Consider the following 19822-nt stretch of genomic DNA (forward strand, 5'->3'; position numbering starts at 1 on the left):
GGCTCATTGGTAACTCCAGCTCTGGCTTTCCAATGGCAAGCCTCTGGAAAATTCCCCCTGGGTATCGTGAAGCTCCCGTGCAAAACCCACCAGCGAGTGTTATCTGCTGTATAGCGAGTTGTCTGCTCCCTTTCGCTTCGGTTATCCCAAGCGTCAGACACACGACCCCTTCAAATAGTCATACCTAATGTAGCAGTGAATTTGATGACAAGTTTCCACGAATTTTCAGCTTTTTCAACAGTAGTGGAAAATTTTTTAATTCAATTGCATATTTTTTTACGAGCTTTAAAGCCAAAATCAACTCGAGTTCCACAATCCTTGAAGTTTCAGTGGAACTGAAATACGATGAAAATTGTCACAAAAGGTACCGGAAAATGCAGCCAAAAATTTGCCAGACTTTGAAAACCTTTGTCAGTTAAATTGAATGAGAGAATTTTCAGTCGCAGTTTGGATAGTCAAATGATAGGGCGATTAAAAAAATTCCTTCAAGGGACAATCTTCTTCTTCAAATATTTTCTCAACATCGTTCTATCCTCTTGAATCCCTTCCTCATCACTTTCCACATTTCTCTTCTACTCACTTCCCGTTTGTTTTGAAAACATTAACGCGGATGAATGGCAGAGTGCTTGCACACTGATTCCTATCACTCGCGTGTACAAAAAAGAAGTGAAGGCAGCCACACGTGCCAAGTGTTGGGAGTTTTCGAATTACCCATAAATTAGGTATCATTTTATCGGCCAGTGATCCAACTTTCGAACCAAAATTTCCGGTGTTCCTCGTGTACGTTTTTGTTACATTACGGTTGCATAAAAGCCTCAGGCCGATTAAATTTAATCAATTACATTCAGTCTGAGAAAAGAAATTAATTCCCTGAAGAGGCTATTTACCATATCTAATCAATGGTTACAGTCAGTTAACAAACAGAAAATTTTTACCATAATATCCTAGTTTTACGTTAACTCAAGTAAATATGTATTCAGTCCAGTTCACAGAATATTCTCTTGTGGAAAAACGTAATAGTTACACAGCTTTCCTTTTCCTCGGCGAATCATAAAATCTCCTCCACAATATTCTCTATCAACTTACAATTTAACCCCACCATGATCTCTCGTGCAGTAAACACCATTACGATTTTCTTCATAATTTTCGTTTCACTTCTTCTACCCAGATTTTGAATGAGTGAAGAATTGAAGGATTCAACTCCACACGTGGTGAATAATAAATGTCATTCAAAATTTATCTCATTGATGTTCACCAGCTTTTATCATTCCCCTCCTCAATAACGCCCCGGTAATTAACCAGCTTCATCTCTTTTCGGAATTTTTGTTACTCATGCACTCCGCAATCCCTCCAACGTGATAATCTCAAATAATGAAATATCTCGTTTCATTGTGTGGCCGTTGTTATGCAGCCAGCTTACATTCGTACCGTATACACGAATAACCAGGCGTCACTTGTTTTTCATTAGCCAAATGAATATATATTAATGCTGAGCGCTCAAGGGTCCGGTGTTTCACATTGGAGTTTTCGTTGGCAACATGCACCAACCATTATGCTCCCTCTGGCCTCTAGGGAATGAACTCAACGATAATGCCGACTAGCGTACACATCGCTGTACTCTACTCTGGGTATGGTATTTTCCCTTGATGCACATTTTATCCATCTCCACTATGTTACAAGCGTCCCCTCACCTTCGTGCCCTTTTCGGTCATCATACTAGCGGCTTTGTACGTGACTACTGCACTCGGTCAATCGATTTTCAGGGTTGTAACTTTATATATTAACTTGGTTCAGTCGCATCTGATAGTGCATTGTAAATTTAACGGACAGTTATACTTCCGCAGACATGAGCACAATCATAAATTATTGAATTCATTAAATTTTGAGGAAATCCATTGGCTGATATCGCACAACAATTTTTTGAATATTAAATGATTCATCAAAATTTTTATATCTTCTTGCGAAATTTTATAGCTTGAATTTGTCGTCAGCAGTGGAAAATAATTCGATTGTCAACAGGATTTATTAATATCTGTTTGTTCAGTTCCATTAATTTTATTTGTTCGCTGGTCTCCTATTTTAGTTTCATACTCCACCACATGTACAATATATTTCCATTGCGAGAAGAGTGAGGGGGTTACCGAAGGGTTGACATGAACGTGAGTCCAACGACAAGCCACGGCTCGTATGGTACTAATCTCTGCGGTGGGAGCAATATTTTGTCGACGTGCCATGAATTAAACTCTCAACCCCGACACATGTACACTGACCACTCCTCAAACTCTCCCGAAACTCTCTTTATCACGCCAACACTTTTGCTGTATTCAGGCACATTGTGACGGTGTATTCGGGGACCTTTACTTTTTGGGGGAGTAATGGGAGGGAGACCGCAGATGGAACCGTCTACCGGATGAGGGTGGAGGGGGTGCGAGCTTGATCAAACGCAAGCCCAGTGACAATGTTGATGCATACACATTCAACGGTCTGTACACTCTTAGTTGATGTATCCCAGTGTAAACTTGGGGGATACATAAACAATGAGTGAATTGAGATGAGGAATGAAGTTGTTCTTGTCTGTGATAACAGTCGTTTGTGAGCTCAGTCTTCGGTTAGTTCCGGTTGAGGGGAGATAACCCAGGTATTTTCGACAGGGATTTGGGAGAAAGTGAATGAGTTGCTCACTGTGTGGTTGAAAACTTGAATCTTTGCAATTTTCAACTGAATAGATGGACATGAATTTTTGACTTGTTTGGGAAATGAGTATTTGCAGGAATTTTTGAAAGATGCAAATGAAATTTTATTTTATTTTTCTTCTTATTTTTAATCAAATTTGCTCGAAAAGTGTAGCCATTGAAATTTCATAGATTTATGTCCTTGAAAACATGTAATTTCGTGGTGAAATCATTGATAACTGTCAGTGCCAGTCAATTTATTCTGGAAAAGTCAGAATACGTGAAAAATTTTCGGAATTTCCGGAAAATTAAAATCTTATAAAAGTTCCAAACAGTGGTATTGAAAATTTAATCCCAACTTGTTTTACAATGTGACTATGATAAACTTAAACCAACTGTTAAAAATGAGAGAAAGTAATGAAAACAATGCCATATGAATTATAGTCCACTTTTTTTCCCGGAATATATTTTTTAAGTCTTCATTCTCATTTTTATGACCATAACACAATGTTTTAAGACCACAAGAAAGCCCCCCTCTCCATTCGCCTCTTTATCCCCTTCATTTTTAAAAAACATTTTCCGCTGGATGAAACCACAACCTTACGACGTTTATGAGTAACAAGGGAGGAAAACATCGCCGTGAGTGCAATAATACAGAGTGGAAAAGGTTTGCTCTACCGTGACAATATAAGGGTGTACCCGAGAAACGTTATAGGGTGGGAAGAGACGGGGGGTTCGCCCTGTGGTTTATGCGGCAGTTAAATGCCACCAGGCCCTCGACGGGGTAATGCCGAGTCACCATTTGTCAGTGGGTGTTCTAAATTTTGCAGGTTAGCCCCGTGGGCTCCACAAAATGTCCACGTGCTGGTAACCAGGGTGCGGATTCGCAAATACTCTAGCGCCCCAATGTACCCGCTAATTTTGCACCCATTACCCGCCTGGGACAAATAAAATTCGGGGATTATCGCCACGTTTTTTTTCGGTTGCACAAAAGTTTTATTAGCCGTTGCTTTCTGTTTAATTCCGGTCGTTTTGTTTTTTTTTCTGACGAGCGGGATTTGCACTGCGATTAAGGGGATTCATTAATTTGGGTAAGTCCCTCGTGACAATTTTGCGGTTTTTTTTTGCGGGGGAATGATTTTTCGAGTCGTTTTTACGTGATTTAGTGCAGCTAACTCCACTGTTGACAATTTTTCACTGTCATTTTCGATCAAATTCTTGGAAATTTTTGTAAAGTTTCATTTTTACAAGATTTTAAAGACGTTTTGCGTATAGATTTGGTAATTTTATCAGATAATTATTTTTTATAGGATTAAAAATCATTTGCACATCGTAATTTGTGCGCCTATCATATTAATCTTTTATTAATTCACTTTAAGACATGGGAAATAATTTATATGCGTGAAAAAAGGTCTTGACTTGACGTATTAATTTTTCCAGTGCATCTCCCATATTTTTTACCGAAGAAATATCATCCAGAATATATTTTTTTATTCTTCCCCTAATTGGGTGTGCTCCAACCGGACAATTTGTGACATTCTATTCTTCCCTCAAGGGGTTGACAGAGAATAGAGAGTATGGCCGGCTGATTCTCTTTCCCTCCTCCACCAAACGAGCGATTTGGCGCTTCGATCCTCCCCATTGGACCCCATCCAACTCTCAAGAATCCTCGGAACGTCACTTTTCACTCGTCCTCATATGGGCTTCAATTCTCCGCCCCGTTATTTATATTTATCTCTCCATTTTGACCTCCCGGAGGCGATTTAAAAACCGACGAACGAGGCAACCGATTCTCGTTATTAATGTCGCTTTAACGAGCGAACCAATGATTTATGAGCCCATCTCAACCGAAACCCTATTGCTGGCTTGCCAAGATGCCAAACGTCCAACTGTGATTAACGACTGAACCACTTCATTCGCGTTTCACGGTTTTTCCTGTTCTGAGTGGTAAAAAAATTGGAATGTTTATTTAACGACTTTTCAACAACGCGATCTCAATTGCACTTGTGGGGTTTTCAGAATTCACAAGTCTAGCGAAGAATAATATTGTGATGACAATTTCCGGTTTAAATTTCCAATCTATATATGTCGTGGAAATTTATACTAATTTACAGGTCACTCACGATTTGATGGATACATCGAATAAAAAATGCAGAAGCCAGTTTAATTTTTTATAGTAAAATGGAGGAGAGAAGTATTGCGGAGGAAGGGAAACAGCGAAATGTAGAGTAAAAACTTTTTTACAGCCCACACTTTTGTCTATAAAAAAATACAGGAAAATTGGGCCGCCTCCTTTAATTCATGATTCTTTGTTAAAAAGCTGAGACGTGGCAAAATATGCTCGTTGCATTTTACCACTTCACTACTGAATTATTCTATGACGATTAACAAAAGGTAGGAAAAAATACGACCCTCGTAAAAGGCGAATTACGCGCGTCAGTCATATAATAGTACATTGCGCGATAAGTCCGGTAAAGAATTTTTGACGAGCGTGAGAATTGGAAAATGAGCCTCAGGTGAATTGTCTAATCGCGCTCATGAAACAATCTTTATTGTACGTATGTTTGGTATAAAATTTTACAGTATAATGTGCGTAATGCCTCGTTTACCAACCAGAGTCATGTAAAAATATTTGCTAAAACTCTTAATCAACTCTCATTAAGAATCCAATAATGCCATCACTTCAACGCACATCGCCAAATGAAAAAAGCACCCTCCGTCTAGCCTTTTCGTCGTTTCCCCTTTGATTACATCCCACATTTCCGTAAAAGAGGCGACAATAAACGTGATTAAAACGGCGCTCTGCGCGAAGTGATTTCGCGGATGGGTTCAGTTGAAAAAAAAAAATAATAATAAAAGCTCGATAGAAAGAGAGATTCGAGGGATCGAATGGCCGTCGCCGCACGAATGAGTGTGACTCAAAAGTTTAATCAGAAACCCAGCCCCACCGCCTATACATGCCCATCCCCTCGCGCCTCATCCTCTGGTACACGGCCGTTACGCTCGTATCTCCGCTCAAGCACAAATGATCCCCCCGTGGATTATGTAAAATTCGTTTCCACGATCCCTCCTCGCCACCACCCTCTGACCTGACTATTACACTCATCCCTCGATTGCAGTACTTCCTGGTGAGAAGAAAAAGTGGAAAAAAGTACCTCACGTTTTCTTTTCTCCCGTGACAATGACGAGACTCACCGCTGAGGAGTAATACATGTCGTTTGGGGGAGTTGTGGGTCGAAAAGGCGTGCAACGTTGGAGGCAATAAAAGACTCCTTCAAGTACCCCCTTGGAGAAGATTTCCACTCCCCTTTTTTTTCGCTTCTACCGGCTTTCTATGGTCCTTCAACAACATTCGCGCTCCATGCAAAATCACATTCAAATTTCCGTGGAAACGGTTTCACCATCTCTGCACGGAGGAAATAATTCTTGAAAAATTACGTCTCTGCTTCGTAATCTGCCAGTTAAAACAGTATTCAGTAAAAGTGACGGTACAGTTACGCATTATTTCCCTGAACGTTCCATACTTTTTCCTGAAAGTTCAGGGAAAAAATACGTAAGTGTTCCGTAATTGACCGATTACTTTTGTCTGCGTGTGTGTGGAAAACGTTTTCCCGAGAGTTTATTTGTCTTGAATTATCAGGAATAGAATGATCAATATTAGATGAATAAAACCTCTCTTCTTTCTTTTGAAATCCCACTGCTCTTCAAAATTTTCTCTAGGCTAGATTATTCGTGATAAAAATAAAAATAATCGACAAAGTAAAGTTTACCAAGTGTTCGATAGTTTCCATTATCATTTATAAAAAATCGTTGCACCAGAATAAAATATCCTTAAGTTACAATAAAAATGACTTGATATATACATATACATATAAGTTTCAACTGAATCTCTAGAGAGGAATGACGAAACTATGACTTATGATATACTTCTGAAAACCACTAAAACAATTGCAGTAAGAAATTTGCATTCCGTACAGCTGTCAACAGTGCAAAAATTGAACAAATTGAAAAAAAATAAATCTAAAAAAAACCTCGTGCTACTCTACCGCACATACTCACTCGAAAACTGAAATTCTAAATAAAGCTCTGTCATAAAGTTCCAGCATTCGAAACTGGAGTCCCCCTGGAGAACACTAACCTGTCCGTTCCAATTTCCACGGCGAACGATCCCCCCTGAGTTTAAAAATCCACGGAGAATCCCCACCGCCAAAGCTGTCCGAGAACTTTTGACATTTAACGTTCAAAATTTATTTCTTTGTTATTTATTCCAAAGTGTGAACGATACTCGGGTAGTTTAGTTATGGCCCGAGGGATGAGGGTCATGATAATGGTTAAATGAAGTGCAAAAGCCCCGATAAGTGCCACCGACTTTTCTTTATTTTATCGAATACTTCACGATCGATTTAATCGCAATTTTCTCCATTCCCTCGTGGAGATAAAATTCCTCAGAAACTGTCTCACCAAGTTTTCGTTGCTCGTGATTTATTCAACTTGTTCTCTCCCTTCGAACAGAGTAAAATGGCCGTGGGGGGCATTACTGACCGTGAATGGTAGACAAGTGTGTGTGGGCGGTGCGGGGGATGGAGGGAGATGGGGGGAGGTCGCGGATTGTTGGTCCTTAAGAAAGATAAGGGGGTGAACGGGATTCGGTGACAAAGAAAGTCGAAGTGAGCTGCAACTCTTTCGCTTCACCCTCATTCATTTTCACAGCAGTCTACCGCACTGCTGCACCCGTAGGGAAAACAAAAGGGTAAAAAATCGCGGGAATAGAGGAAAAAAGGGGAGAATTGGGGGGGAGGGGGAGGAGTGGTGGAGGTAGGAGGGAGAAGGGTGGTGGGGTGAGAAGAAAGTCACGGAAAACTACCCCCGGTCAATACTCAACTCACGTCTCTCGCATCCTGGGGGTTACGCTTCCAACATCGCGCATTTTCCACCCCCGCCACAATTATTTTCGGCTTGAGAGAAGGGCGTTTTCAAGACGGCTCCTAAAATCCGCTGGGATTTGAAACGAGGGAAGAGGTATAAAGAGACCCGCGGGTGGAGGTATCTCCCCTAGATGGTGAAAATAAAAAAAAGAGGAGGTAGAACAGCTCGGCATTTTATAAGCCGTCACTTTTTCTTAATTCCCCGGGTATTTCTTTGCTTATCATTTTTCATGTTCATACGTTTTTCCGGGAATAATATGGATTACATAGGCGGAAGATGTATTAAGGGGATTTTTAATCGTTACAGTATTGGGAGATCACTCCACATTTTATAAAACACCTCCATTACTAATTAGAGTTTTTAAAATTAATTTAGTAAAATGTTTTATTAATAACTTGAGAAAGGTTAATTGTTAGCTCAGGATTATTGTTCACTTTGTTGCGACCGTGGAATTAACTTCCAACTAATGTGAGTAACATCCGGTACTTATTCCAATAACGCTGAACCCCGCCGGTTCCATTACTCCCAAATCCACGTAAATCTAAATTTCCTACCCCGCTACAAATTCCCTGAAGCTAAAAATCAAAATTCCCCTCACGTTCTCCAACACTCCTGTGACAAGAGATGTTACGAAAGAGTGAGAGCAAATGGTCAGGAAAAAAAAAACATAAAACTTAAATTCACCAAAGTTGAAATTCCGCACATCCGGCGCTCCGGTACGCACCTGGGGACAAACGTCAGTCACGAGTTCACTCGCTCCAGCGAGTGTCGAACAGACTTCGCGTGGATGGCTTTTCATTTGCGTTTGTCGTGTTTTTATTTCGCTAAAAAAATACAATAGATCTCAAAGCGTGGGAAAGTAAAAAACAGTAAAAAATAAAAAAATGACGCCTATTGGAATATTATTCGCGAAAATATATCGGAAAACGAGGACCGAATTACTTCAGGTAGCGTTCAGGTACACCTGAACGATATCAGGTTATCCAATGGCAAAATCTAGATGCGAGAGAATTTTTTTTTCTGTTTTGCAGTAAAGAATTTCCGCAGCGGTAAATTTGTGCACCTCTGTAAAGATCGTGGCACGAATTGATGAAACTGATTAATTAATCAATTTTCAGGTAGCTTCCATCGAATATCTTGATAATTGCTCTAATTATGTCATTCGTCCATCACTTCCAGCGTCATCACAACATCGACTCTACGCAAATAGTCCAATTTTGATAAATTAAATCACATTCACTCACCCCATTCCTACACCCACCCATGACGCATGTTGTACAGATTTTCATTGGAATATACGAGAACTCCTGTTTTTAAATCCTCCTTTTGTACCCCGTATCGGTTTTGCCTTCATTTTCATAGCGACATTCGTTTGCCACACCCATCCCTGCCCACCACCCCTTTTCCCACGCCAATCGTGTGCGAAGAGTGTTGAACGTTTATTGCGGAATGAAATCGAAGTGGGATATGGGGGATATTTCAACAAACCGTTATTCAACGATAATTTTTGGGGAAAATTAAACGGAAGTTGATCATGAATTGGTCACTGAATGGAACATTATTTATGATGGAGTTAAAGGAAGATGAGTTATAAATTCTGGGGTGGCATAATCCAGTACTAAATTCGTTACTTTCGATATTTTTTTTCCCTCAGATTTATCCTGACTATATTTGCATTAATTATATGCTCAACTTCAGTGAAATAATTTTCATCAATTTGGCCGCGAAAAATCCTCGAAATAAATTACCGGGAAATCCAAGACAGAGTGAAGCCAACTTAATTCTCATTAATGTTTCAACGTACAGAGAAAATTAACTGAATTGAAAGTTGAACTCTGCAGAAATATCACTCGCGTTTTGCACTTGTTATTGTTATCCTCCAAAATTCCTCGCTCGACTCTCTGTATCCTGAACGTATCAGCGAATATCCGATAATTATACCTCTCCCACGGTATTACAATTAAAAATTTACGGCAGTGATCCCATCTCGTAAGTTTTCACTTAAAAATCCTGGGGAATAAAAATAAAATCTTTTCTATCCGCGACATAAAAATTAACTACAAACTCTTCAGCACAAATCATACCCGAGGAAAAAAGGGTTGCAGTTATCAGGGGGCGATGGCGAGACCATCCCCTCTTCTCATCACCATACCTGAATACATCGTGGGTATGGAGAGGCAACAAAAAGTTAAAAAAAAACTATATACTTCTATCTGGAATTGCCGGCAGGTCGTTGGTTTTCGCAAACGAACAAAGCTTTTATCTTCTACCCCAGATTGCGGCTCAATTTAACGTCGCATATCGTCGTCGCACCACTGACGCCAATGGATGGAGTGTGGACAAAAAAAGGAGAGTGGTGAAAAAAAATTCTGAAAACTCTCTGATTCTCTGTGGGGAGAATAATGGAATAGAATGAAAGGGTTGAAAGGGGGGGGGGATTTGTTATTTTCAGAATTTTCAACGGGGAATAATTCCATTCTCTTCTATTACAAGACCCGAATGTAATGTAACATTTTTCGTATTACATGAATCCTGAGCAAAACTTCTCGCTATTTGATGCTTTGTATGAACAGTGGATGGCCGTTGTGATTCATTGGAGAAAAAAATGAATAATTTGATGGAAAAGGTTCGTTTGCAATATGAATGACCGCCAGAAGTGCGAAAGTTCATCAGAGGATAAAAAAGCAACTGAAGCCTATTATTCACTGCATACATTTTTTTACATTTTTTGTATTTCGATGAATAACTGATCCCTCGTTTTTTTATTTATTTACACACTCAAGCAATTATTTTTCATTCATTTTACTATCGCGAGAACGTCAACGATATGCCACCGCGATCCCCAAGTCTGTCTTTTGAATCACTCGTCTTCTTTTCGCGATTACTCATATTTTAGAGTTGTTTTCATATTTTTTATTTTGTTTCGGTGCACGTGTCTGTGTATGCCCTGTTATTCTCATTGGTCGCATGACACTTTGCAATGACAATGACTACAAACAACAGGTTTAGCGAAAAATTAAGGGGTTCGTTTGCTCAGATAAATAAGAATAAAAATCGACTGTCAAGTGTTAGTTCATTTTCATCGCCTTCTCAGGGTATCGATCTTAATTCTCGGCGCCTTTTCAATTATCTCGGCACTTGTGTTGTGAGAAATAAAAAATAGAAAATGGTGGAAATGCTGGTGAAGCGGGATCCAAAGTGATCCGGAAGGCCAATCTGAGCCAATTGACTCTGTTGCAGTGGTGACAGCCTCTATTGAAACAGACGGGAGTAATTAGGTGTTCTAATTGGTGAGCATGACTGAGCGAGAATCGTTGTTGGCAATTACGCTACCTGACTGGTAACAGTGAAAAGAAAAGGAGTATCGCTTGGAGTAGTCTCTCCACTTCAAACCCCTTGTCATTTAATTCCATTTACATTTTCTCATTCTCCCTTCCATTTTGCGACTTCTGAATTCATTTCAACGGAATTTATTCTTGAAGATGAAGTACCACTCATTTTTCTTTGTCACTCAGAGGGGATATTTTTTTTACCTTTGGATTGTTATTCCAAGGCATTGAGAATAAAAAATTGTATCATTACAGTCATATTTTTAGTGGTGATTAATCAACTGATGTATTTATTTCTTGAATACTCTATTCTTCTTTCAGTTTTTCAGTAAATATTTACCCCTCATCGTATTAACTATGATTTTATTACTATTTTTTATGCTTCATCCAGCTTTTGGGTGATAGGATTTGGTTTCCTTGACATGGAGAGAATTATTTGAGACAAATTATCTCATTCGATCGTTTTTTACAAAAGGGCAAATAAATTATTGGTAAAAATTTCTCCCTGTACTTAAATTCGTTAGCGTTCTCACTGTATCTGGGTTTCCAGTCAAACAATATCATCAATTGAGAAAAAAAAAATGCAGACAAAAATAATGCCAAAGTTTCAATAATGAAAAATGATAAAGCTTTTCAATTAAAAAGTTATTCTTCACTCAAAAACATTAATACCCTCAAGACATCGAGTTTACGAAGCAGATAATTTTCTCAAGTAAACTCTCATCTCATCTCAGTGAAATCTCCTCGAGAAGACCTCTGGACATTCTACTCGAGCCAATTGGTTTCGCCCAGAGGGAAACCCAGTGCTTCTGAAAAGTACCCCAAGATCTCGTAGACGTCGACCTAATTACGAAATATTCACTGAGGACACATCAGAAAGTGGGAGTACAAGAAAGTGGATAGTGGAAAGCCTGGACTTTGGAAGGGGTTAGTAACTTGTTACGAGTTTCAGGGTTGAAACGCACACGTACCCTGCACCGCAGTGGTATACACGTCAGTTGGTCCTTTGGGAAAATTGTACTTTCTATACAGTCGTGTGGAGTTAAGAGGGAATGGACGAAACGAATTTGGAACTCCTCTGACAGGAGTTGAGATAAAGTTGACGCTCGGTTTCTCGGTTCGCATCTCTCGAGGATTCATTTATATGAGAACTAACTCTTCGTGAGTTTCGGAACATGACGGAACTAGGTAAAAATGAGTTTTTCGCGAAGTATTTGCACGAGCGCAACTTCACAGCTGGTTGCATTGTGATGTGGTGTAATATGTTGTAAAATTGCTGACAGAATAATTTATAAAAGCGAAGAATTCACACTAAGAGAGAGTTAGGTAAAACACCCCGATATTTTCGCCATTCAAATGCAATTCCATAAAAAAAAATATCAATTTCCCAGAATATCATTTTTTTTCGCGGTTCAGTAAACTGACCAAATACTCAGATATCTTTAAATTTAATTCAGGGGAAGAATTCGAGATATTTGTCAATTCCAGTGGAAGTTCACCTCAATTGCCAATTTTTTAAGCAGCAAAATTTGGTATAAAATACTGAAAATAGTTCATACCAAAGCAGCTCCTAAATCCTCAATAGCGTAATCCTTTCATCGCAAAAGAAATTAATAAACAATTTATTGGTAGGCTCAATACAAAAATAGATTGCCGAGCAATCGTCGCAAATCTTAACGGGAAACTTGCAGAAATAAAAATCCCGTTGGAAAAACATCTCCGGTACATTTCAGAGATTAAATTTGTCGAATGGAATCAGTGGCAATCGTGTAAAAAGCACACACACGTGGCGTTTACTTCGTGAGTAAGAAAACCTTGGGAGACATTTGATCGGTCTGACTGCACGTGGATTATTACCACTGGTTTTCAACTTCGTGTGCTCTCGGTAGCCGTTCCGTTGCTTTTTTACTTCTATCGATTTACAGTAGCTGTGACAGGATTAATGGCACGCGATTTATTACCACAGTCGTAAAATTGTTTATCACAATTTTTGTGGATATATATCATGACGTGGATTTAATGCCGTATTTGGAATAGAATGGGTGAAGCGAACTCATATTTTGTTGTAGTGTGGAGTGAGGCCATGGGTATCTCAAGTAGAATTATGTCGTTTTAAGATGCCACGTCATTTTGCAAAAACAACCGAAGAAATCTTATTGTTTTAGCGTAGTTATTGTAATTATCTTTTTCTACACAACTCAGTCATTTTTAAAATGAAAATTTTCAATGGAGCACAACCACTCGCCCCATTTACCTGAGATTTCATAAATTTTCATTAATTTTCCTAAAATAATTGAGCTAAAATTTACAGAGGTTTTAAGACACTCATTGGAAATTTTAATGAAAAATTTTCTCTACTCTATAGTAGAAACTCCTGAAACTTCTTGAAACATCATTTTCTTAGGACGTAAAATCCCCAAGGGCTCCATTTTCTCATGATGTAATGTTCTCTGCGCATGTCCAGTGAATAAATAAAGCACCTCCACTTTGCCCGCAGCATCGTTCGCCCGGAAAAGCCATCGGATAACTTTTATTGTTCTTCTGTTTTACGATCCACAAGATCATATACTCCCTATATTCTCATCTTTAACATCAAACCCATTTTTCGTCCTCTCCTTCTGCCACGGTGACTCTCCCAAGGTATTATTTAATACGCGACGCGATGTGTTTACGATACGTACCTTGGATTATATGACACATTATAACTCAGGGTTTAGAGATGGCCGTTATAGTCACTCACCCATTTTACTCATCAACGTGTAACGATAATTTATAACGATCCGCCTTGAAATTAAATGCTTACGTCAACGAAGTGTAATGTTCTTGGATAATTTCGTTGTACCTTAGATTGAAGTAGATCACCATTTACCTGGAACTTGGAGCATCAGATTATGATGTGTAAATGGCCACTGAATCGATTTTACATCGAAATAAACGTAGATATGTGCATATGCCATGAAGCACGTCGTGTTTCATAAATGATTCAAATATTGTATGGCCAATGCACCCTGAAATATTTGTCGCTGACCCATTTTATAAAATATTTATTCACTTCTCACTTTACTGTCCTCTCAAATTATGCTGAAGTCGTAACAAATAAAATGGAAAATAGAAATAAAGTAGAAAAAATGTACGGAGGAGAAGACACGCGTACGCTCTTCCATCTGGAAAGTTTCCATCCGTGAGGTGTGTTCCAGACAGGTTTGTAATTGCGCGTTTATATACGAAAGAGAGCTGGAAGTTGGTAGAGTAGAAGAACAGGCGCCAGAGAAATGAAAGAGAAAAAAAAATGAAAATAAACTCACACGAGAGACAGGGATCGGGATTGAGGAATGTGAAGGTACACCTAATAATTTCTGGCACGTACACGTCCGAGACGTTTGGGATGAGATTTTATCAAATAAATGAAATTATGAAGACGCCGGTGGTGGTACGTACAGTGTGTTATAACTCGTGAACCCCGGGATTAACTGTAAGAGAGAAAGAGAGAGAAAAAAAAGCGAGGTGAGGGGTGAAATGAGAGTTCCTCCACTGGGGAAAAATAATTCACAAGTCTCAAACAATTAACTCTTTCCCTTGGCCGCTCTTCTCCGGATATTCGTCCGTCGTTCGATCAGGGGATAACCCCTGAGTGTGGTAAGACCGAGTGGAAGCGCAATCTTCACCCGCCAGAAACAGAAGGAAGAAAGTGAAAATAATCTTGTGGAGGAAAATTCATTCCACCAAAAGTGGATATTGTCCTTTTATTAAGCAGGGAATATTCCCAGGACCCTCCGATAAATCCGCGATAATGAAAACACAAGGGGATATTTTCCTTTGTATTATTAAGCCAACGCACGTGACTCCGGTCATATGAAAAACGAATAAATCGTGTAATTGGTATTTTCTTCGTAATATCTTCATTTCCAGTTGTTCGCCCGTTCGTTGAATGCGGGTGTATTACATTGCCATTGTTTTTCCCTCCCGCGGAGTTGTACAGTAATAAATCGCTTCCTAGTCAATGCACTGGGTGAGAACAATGGAGGAAGGGCAGTGGGAGGCGTATGAAGGTGATTAAATTTAACAAAGAGAAAAAAAGTTTCTATTTTTAGATACATGTCCCTGATTTTCGAGAATTTATCTCCAATTATCGGGGATACACTATTGGAAAATTAATTGAGTGCACAGGTCGGGAATTTAATTATTTTGTCAGCAATTTTAGTAACATTATTACTAATTTTTAATTACATCAATCATTTTCAGTAAATACTTATTCTTTGATAAAAATATTACGCGAAGAGAGTTTTTTGAAAATGACTCGATCTATCGGTAAAAGTCTATCGTGAGTTATCGTTAATTAAAATGAATATCTCGTAATCGAAATTAACTCCCGAGTAGAGACATTTTATTCTCATAATCCACGGATATTTCTGTCAAAAAATATATTTTCAAGACTAAATTCTATGAAATTTTTGGTGAATTGTCACGTAACGAAAATTTTGAAAAATTGAAACCAAGTTTCCACATTTTCCACCAATTTTTCATTTATGGACATTCAACACCGAATAAGCTCACGTCTTTTCATATAAATTCGTAGCGAATTCTTGTTTCATCGTTCTCTCCTGTATGATAAAGATGTAGACAAGATTTATGGTTTCTGTGATAAAATGAGCAGGTGAAAAAATGAATGGAGAGCGGATGGGTGAGATGATGATGGGGGAGAGGTCGTGTGTACGTGTAATACAGAGCAAAATGAAGACACGGTGGTTTGAGTTATTTACTGCGCGTGGCCCACGGGCGGAAATTTTTTTTATAGCCTTGTTTTTCCCTCGGTAGTCTCTACTCAACTGGAGCAAACCTCACGTGAAAGAAACGGATGAGGAGAATGGGTGCTAATCAAAATAACGCGATGTGTATTTCTTCACGGAAAAAAGAAAATGGGGGAGGGAGTATATGGTTGATTGAGTTTTTTCATCTCGAAATGGCGGTACCGCCGCGAGTCGTGCAATATCATCTGTCGCAAACAATTTTCTTATTTGTTGAGAATGCCGAGGAGGGATGCTTCTCATATAAAGCTCTATTGGGATTTCACTGCGAGGAATATACTTATATAGGGGCGAGTGAGGTAAAGCGGAACTCTACAAACACATTAATAAGTTGAATTCTTTGTTTCATCAAATTTTGAGTTTAGCAATGATCTCAACACCGTTCAGTGAAATATTAATATTCAAGAAATTAATTAATGCGTCACTGAAAAGCGCTAGTGAGATTTCATATAATTCTTCGATTGTTGAAATTTCTAATCTTCTTCTTCTTTCAATTTCAAGTACAATTTTGTCAAGTTCTGGTAATCAATTCTTCCGTACAATTGACCCCCATATCTTACGTCAAAAATTGACCAGAAAATCGTTCCCAGGAATCACAAAAGACTATTTTTCAGGGATCATTTTCCCTAGATTTTTTCTGGAGAAGAATTCTCAAAGAAAATCTACTTGACCACCTCTTTCAGACCACATATTTGCGGTAACCAAACAGACCCTAGTCTTCGCTAAAACCCACTTGTTAACAATTCATAATTGATCTGTTCTATGAGCACTCCTCCACCTCCTGACAAAAACCCAAACAAAAGCATCGTAAAACCCCCACAAAAAAAACCTACTCTACCCTCGAGAAAGGTTGATAGTCGTACGATGAGCCCAGTGAATCCACGCGAATGCAAGTGACTCCACAATGTAGAAAATGTTGAATATATATAATGTAGGTGGGTATACGTGCACTCGTGCACGAATGAAGCATTGCCTCCATTTCCGCGAAGGGGTAGTGAGCGGAAGTCAGCCGTTTCTCAGGGCCCATCCTCATGGGCCAGTACACCCGGAGTACTTCTGTACTTTCTAGCATTACTGATAAATCCTCCTCCCCCGCCGCCTCCCCCACCCCCTCAACCCCCATCCCTTCGTGCTGTTGCATCCCGAGAGATGTACAAAGTCAAACCTTCCGGTTGGCCGCTAGGGGGTGCCTATTTTCAAGTCTAAAATGGACTCACAGAAAATTACGATTCAACAAATTTACACATACAACCCTTTCCTCCCTCCATCCATATGTACATACACGATATTATCCACTTGTCGTATTCTATTTTCCTATAGTTGGACCAATCTGCATCAGTCTGTATGCACTGGGTTCTGTGTTGACACAGCATTATGAAACAACGAGTTATTCCATTTCCCATTGTGGAATAATTCACTCGACTCGAAAGCCTCGGTGAGGCGAAGGGATGAGGGTTGGAGAACACTGAGAACAGACATTTTGTAATTAGTAATTAGGATCTCGAGGCGGGTTATTGACACCGATCGGGGGAAATGTATTCTAGTTGAATAATATCGAATTATCAATTACGATAGGGGAGAGAGAAGGGGGGAGAGAGGGGGGGGGAGCATTCGGATGGTTTCGACGTGATGTCGATCATGACGGGCTCCATCGATGAATTAATCAGTTTATCGGTGGAGAATCCTGAACGGATGTGGAGAGCAGAGGGGAAGTTGGAGACTCAGACACTAGGCACTTTGCTCTGCGCTCTGCTCTGCGTGATAAATTTTCGAGTTGACGGCAGTTGGAGGAGGACATGGAACAGGGAGGTGGGTTAATGCACTTCTGTGTGGCCTGGGAGGGGTGGGATGATTGTGGGGTAGGACAGAGAGAGAAATGTATAATAAAAATTCTGCTAACTTGGTGGGTGAGTAAAATGGAACGGAATGCGAATGACTTTTTTAGGAGCAAAAAAATGGGGGATCGGGGAGGATTTTTAGGAGGAAAAAAAGGGATTTTTAGGGGTACGAAAATTCGTTATAGGTGAAATGTATTTATTGGAGACGAGAGTTTTGATTTACGCGAGTATAGTTGCATCTGATTGTGTCATGCGTTGATTCACCCACATTTTCCAAAATAATCATTAATCGTGGGATCATGGGTTGGGTTACATTAAAGATAATTAATTTGTTCCTAGTAAATAGGGTATACTGATTTTATAAGTGATTGTTATCAGTAGATGGTTTAACATATTTAATAATGTGAGTGAAAATCAATCAAAAATGATGACTTTGGGTGAATGAATCGTTGAATTAAAAAAAATCAAAATTTATATTTAATCCAAAGGCAGCATTTCCTGAAAAATCCTTAAACCAGAGGTTAAATAAGTTATTTTTTACAGTTGAAGCCTGAGTTTCACCCTTTTATGAAAAATAGATGTAACATATGACCTGGGGATTCATCCGCTTTTTATCCAACGTCAGGTGGAACATAGTCCTGATCCTTGAAAGGAAGAGGAGAGTGAGTGGAAAGACTCGTTGAGAGGTATAAAAAGGAAAAGAGGGGGAAAAAAGAAATGTTGAGAGTGGTTTGTTATAGTCCTGTCTGAGTGTGCCTCCGGCCAAGACCCTTTTTTCGCTGGGGAGGAGAGCTAATGGTTTACAAACATGCAGCATGACGTGTTTGAGGATGATCGGATGCAAGGCATGGGGGGATTTTCGGATTCAACTGGGGGGGGGGGGAGGAATAGAATTATTAATTGAGTCAACACCAGCTGGATTACATCCTTTTAGGCGCTCTGGTGCCGATGAAATTGATGAAAATATTCGGGGAAAATTGATCGGATGATCCGCAATTAAATGATCATATTTCCACTCTTTTAATCTACTTTTGTTAAATTTTTCTCACTTTTCCTCCTGGTAAATTCGTTACATCTTTTGAAAAATAGTCATCAGAGCTAAGCTTCTCTAAATTAAAAAATTAATTAATAGAGAAATTGGGAGAAATCTTTCTTTTTCGAATTCCATTGAAAATAATTTACCTTTTTCAAGTGACTGTTAAGATCAAATGAAAAAAATGTTTCTCCCAGTTTAGAAAATGGTTTTCCCTCCACTTGCTTGATTTGTTCGGCAATTTCTTTCCTACTTATTTCCCTACACAACACCAATCTCCCTATTCCTCCCCGTCCGCTATATCCAGCACAATTCAATGCAAAAAGTTACGGGAAATTTAAAACTGCAGTAAATGCAAGAGGTGTTGCGATATAAATCCACGGCGTTGATGAAATTTCCCCTCCTCTACTCCCTTTAACATTCATCCCGTCCGATAACACCCGAAGGCTCTCCCGGGACGTTACCAAGGGTCTGAGGGCGTGAATAAAAAGTGCAACTTTTACGATAATTAAAAAGAATTATCGCGAAAACGCGGAAGGTGAATGTACCCTGGCTCGCGCTAACGTCACGAGAAGCACACGGATAAAGGACGACGCAGAGGATTCAATCCCAGTAGAATTGCATTGCATTTGCCCTGGAAAAACGTTATTGTCTGCAGACGAATACGCACACGACATAATAACAGGGGGAAACTCATGGCGTCACTGTTTTTCCATCATTCTGAAGGAATAGGGGCGGCGTAGGGAGAGCTGGGCGGAAAGGGGAGGATTGGTTTATTCGTACTAAAGAAAGGATTCCCCGAGGAGCAACCGCAGCAACTGCAAGAAGGATTGTCCACAGCGAGGATGAGAGAGTGGGAAAAAAATGAGTTGAAAAAGGAGAAAAAAAATATCCGGCTCAACTCAAAGTTTACCCATCTAGGGGGATAAAGGGAGAGACTAGCGACGCGTCGTCCCTCGTTTATCCGCCAAATTGCCCTTCTCACCCGCTGGGGCTCCTCGCGCCGCGATATGGCTCCTCAACTTACTCCTCCCTTCAACCCTCTTTCGCTTAGTTTTTTTCGAACCCCTTCTACGCTCTGACGCGTTTACCCTCTCATTTGTCTCGACAAACTTTGGCGCTTTGGTGATGTAGAATGTTTGTTTGTTTTTTTTTTTAGCTGAGTCATAATTTTTATGGCATTGAAGGAAAATATTCTCTTTCGCGAGGGCACCCGGTT

At 39.6% G+C, this 19822-nt stretch overlaps 2 protein-coding genes across 11 annotated transcripts in view; one reads left to right on the top strand and one right to left on the bottom strand.

Annotated features, from left to right (window-relative positions):
• The window catches only part of LOC135170469 (procathepsin L-like), a 200508-nt gene that overhangs the window by 73782 nt on the left and 106904 nt on the right, over positions 1-19822 (top strand). The gene's annotated exons all lie outside the window — the stretch shown is intronic.
• The window catches only part of LOC135170507 (uncharacterized), a 100330-nt gene that overhangs the window by 44626 nt on the left and 35882 nt on the right, over positions 1-19822 (bottom strand). The window lies entirely within an intron of this gene.

This window comes from Diachasmimorpha longicaudata, chromosome 2 (genome assembly GCF_034640455.1).
Source record: "Diachasmimorpha longicaudata isolate KC_UGA_2023 chromosome 2, iyDiaLong2, whole genome shotgun sequence".
Lineage (NCBI taxonomy): Eukaryota > Metazoa > Arthropoda > Insecta > Hymenoptera > Braconidae > Diachasmimorpha > Diachasmimorpha longicaudata.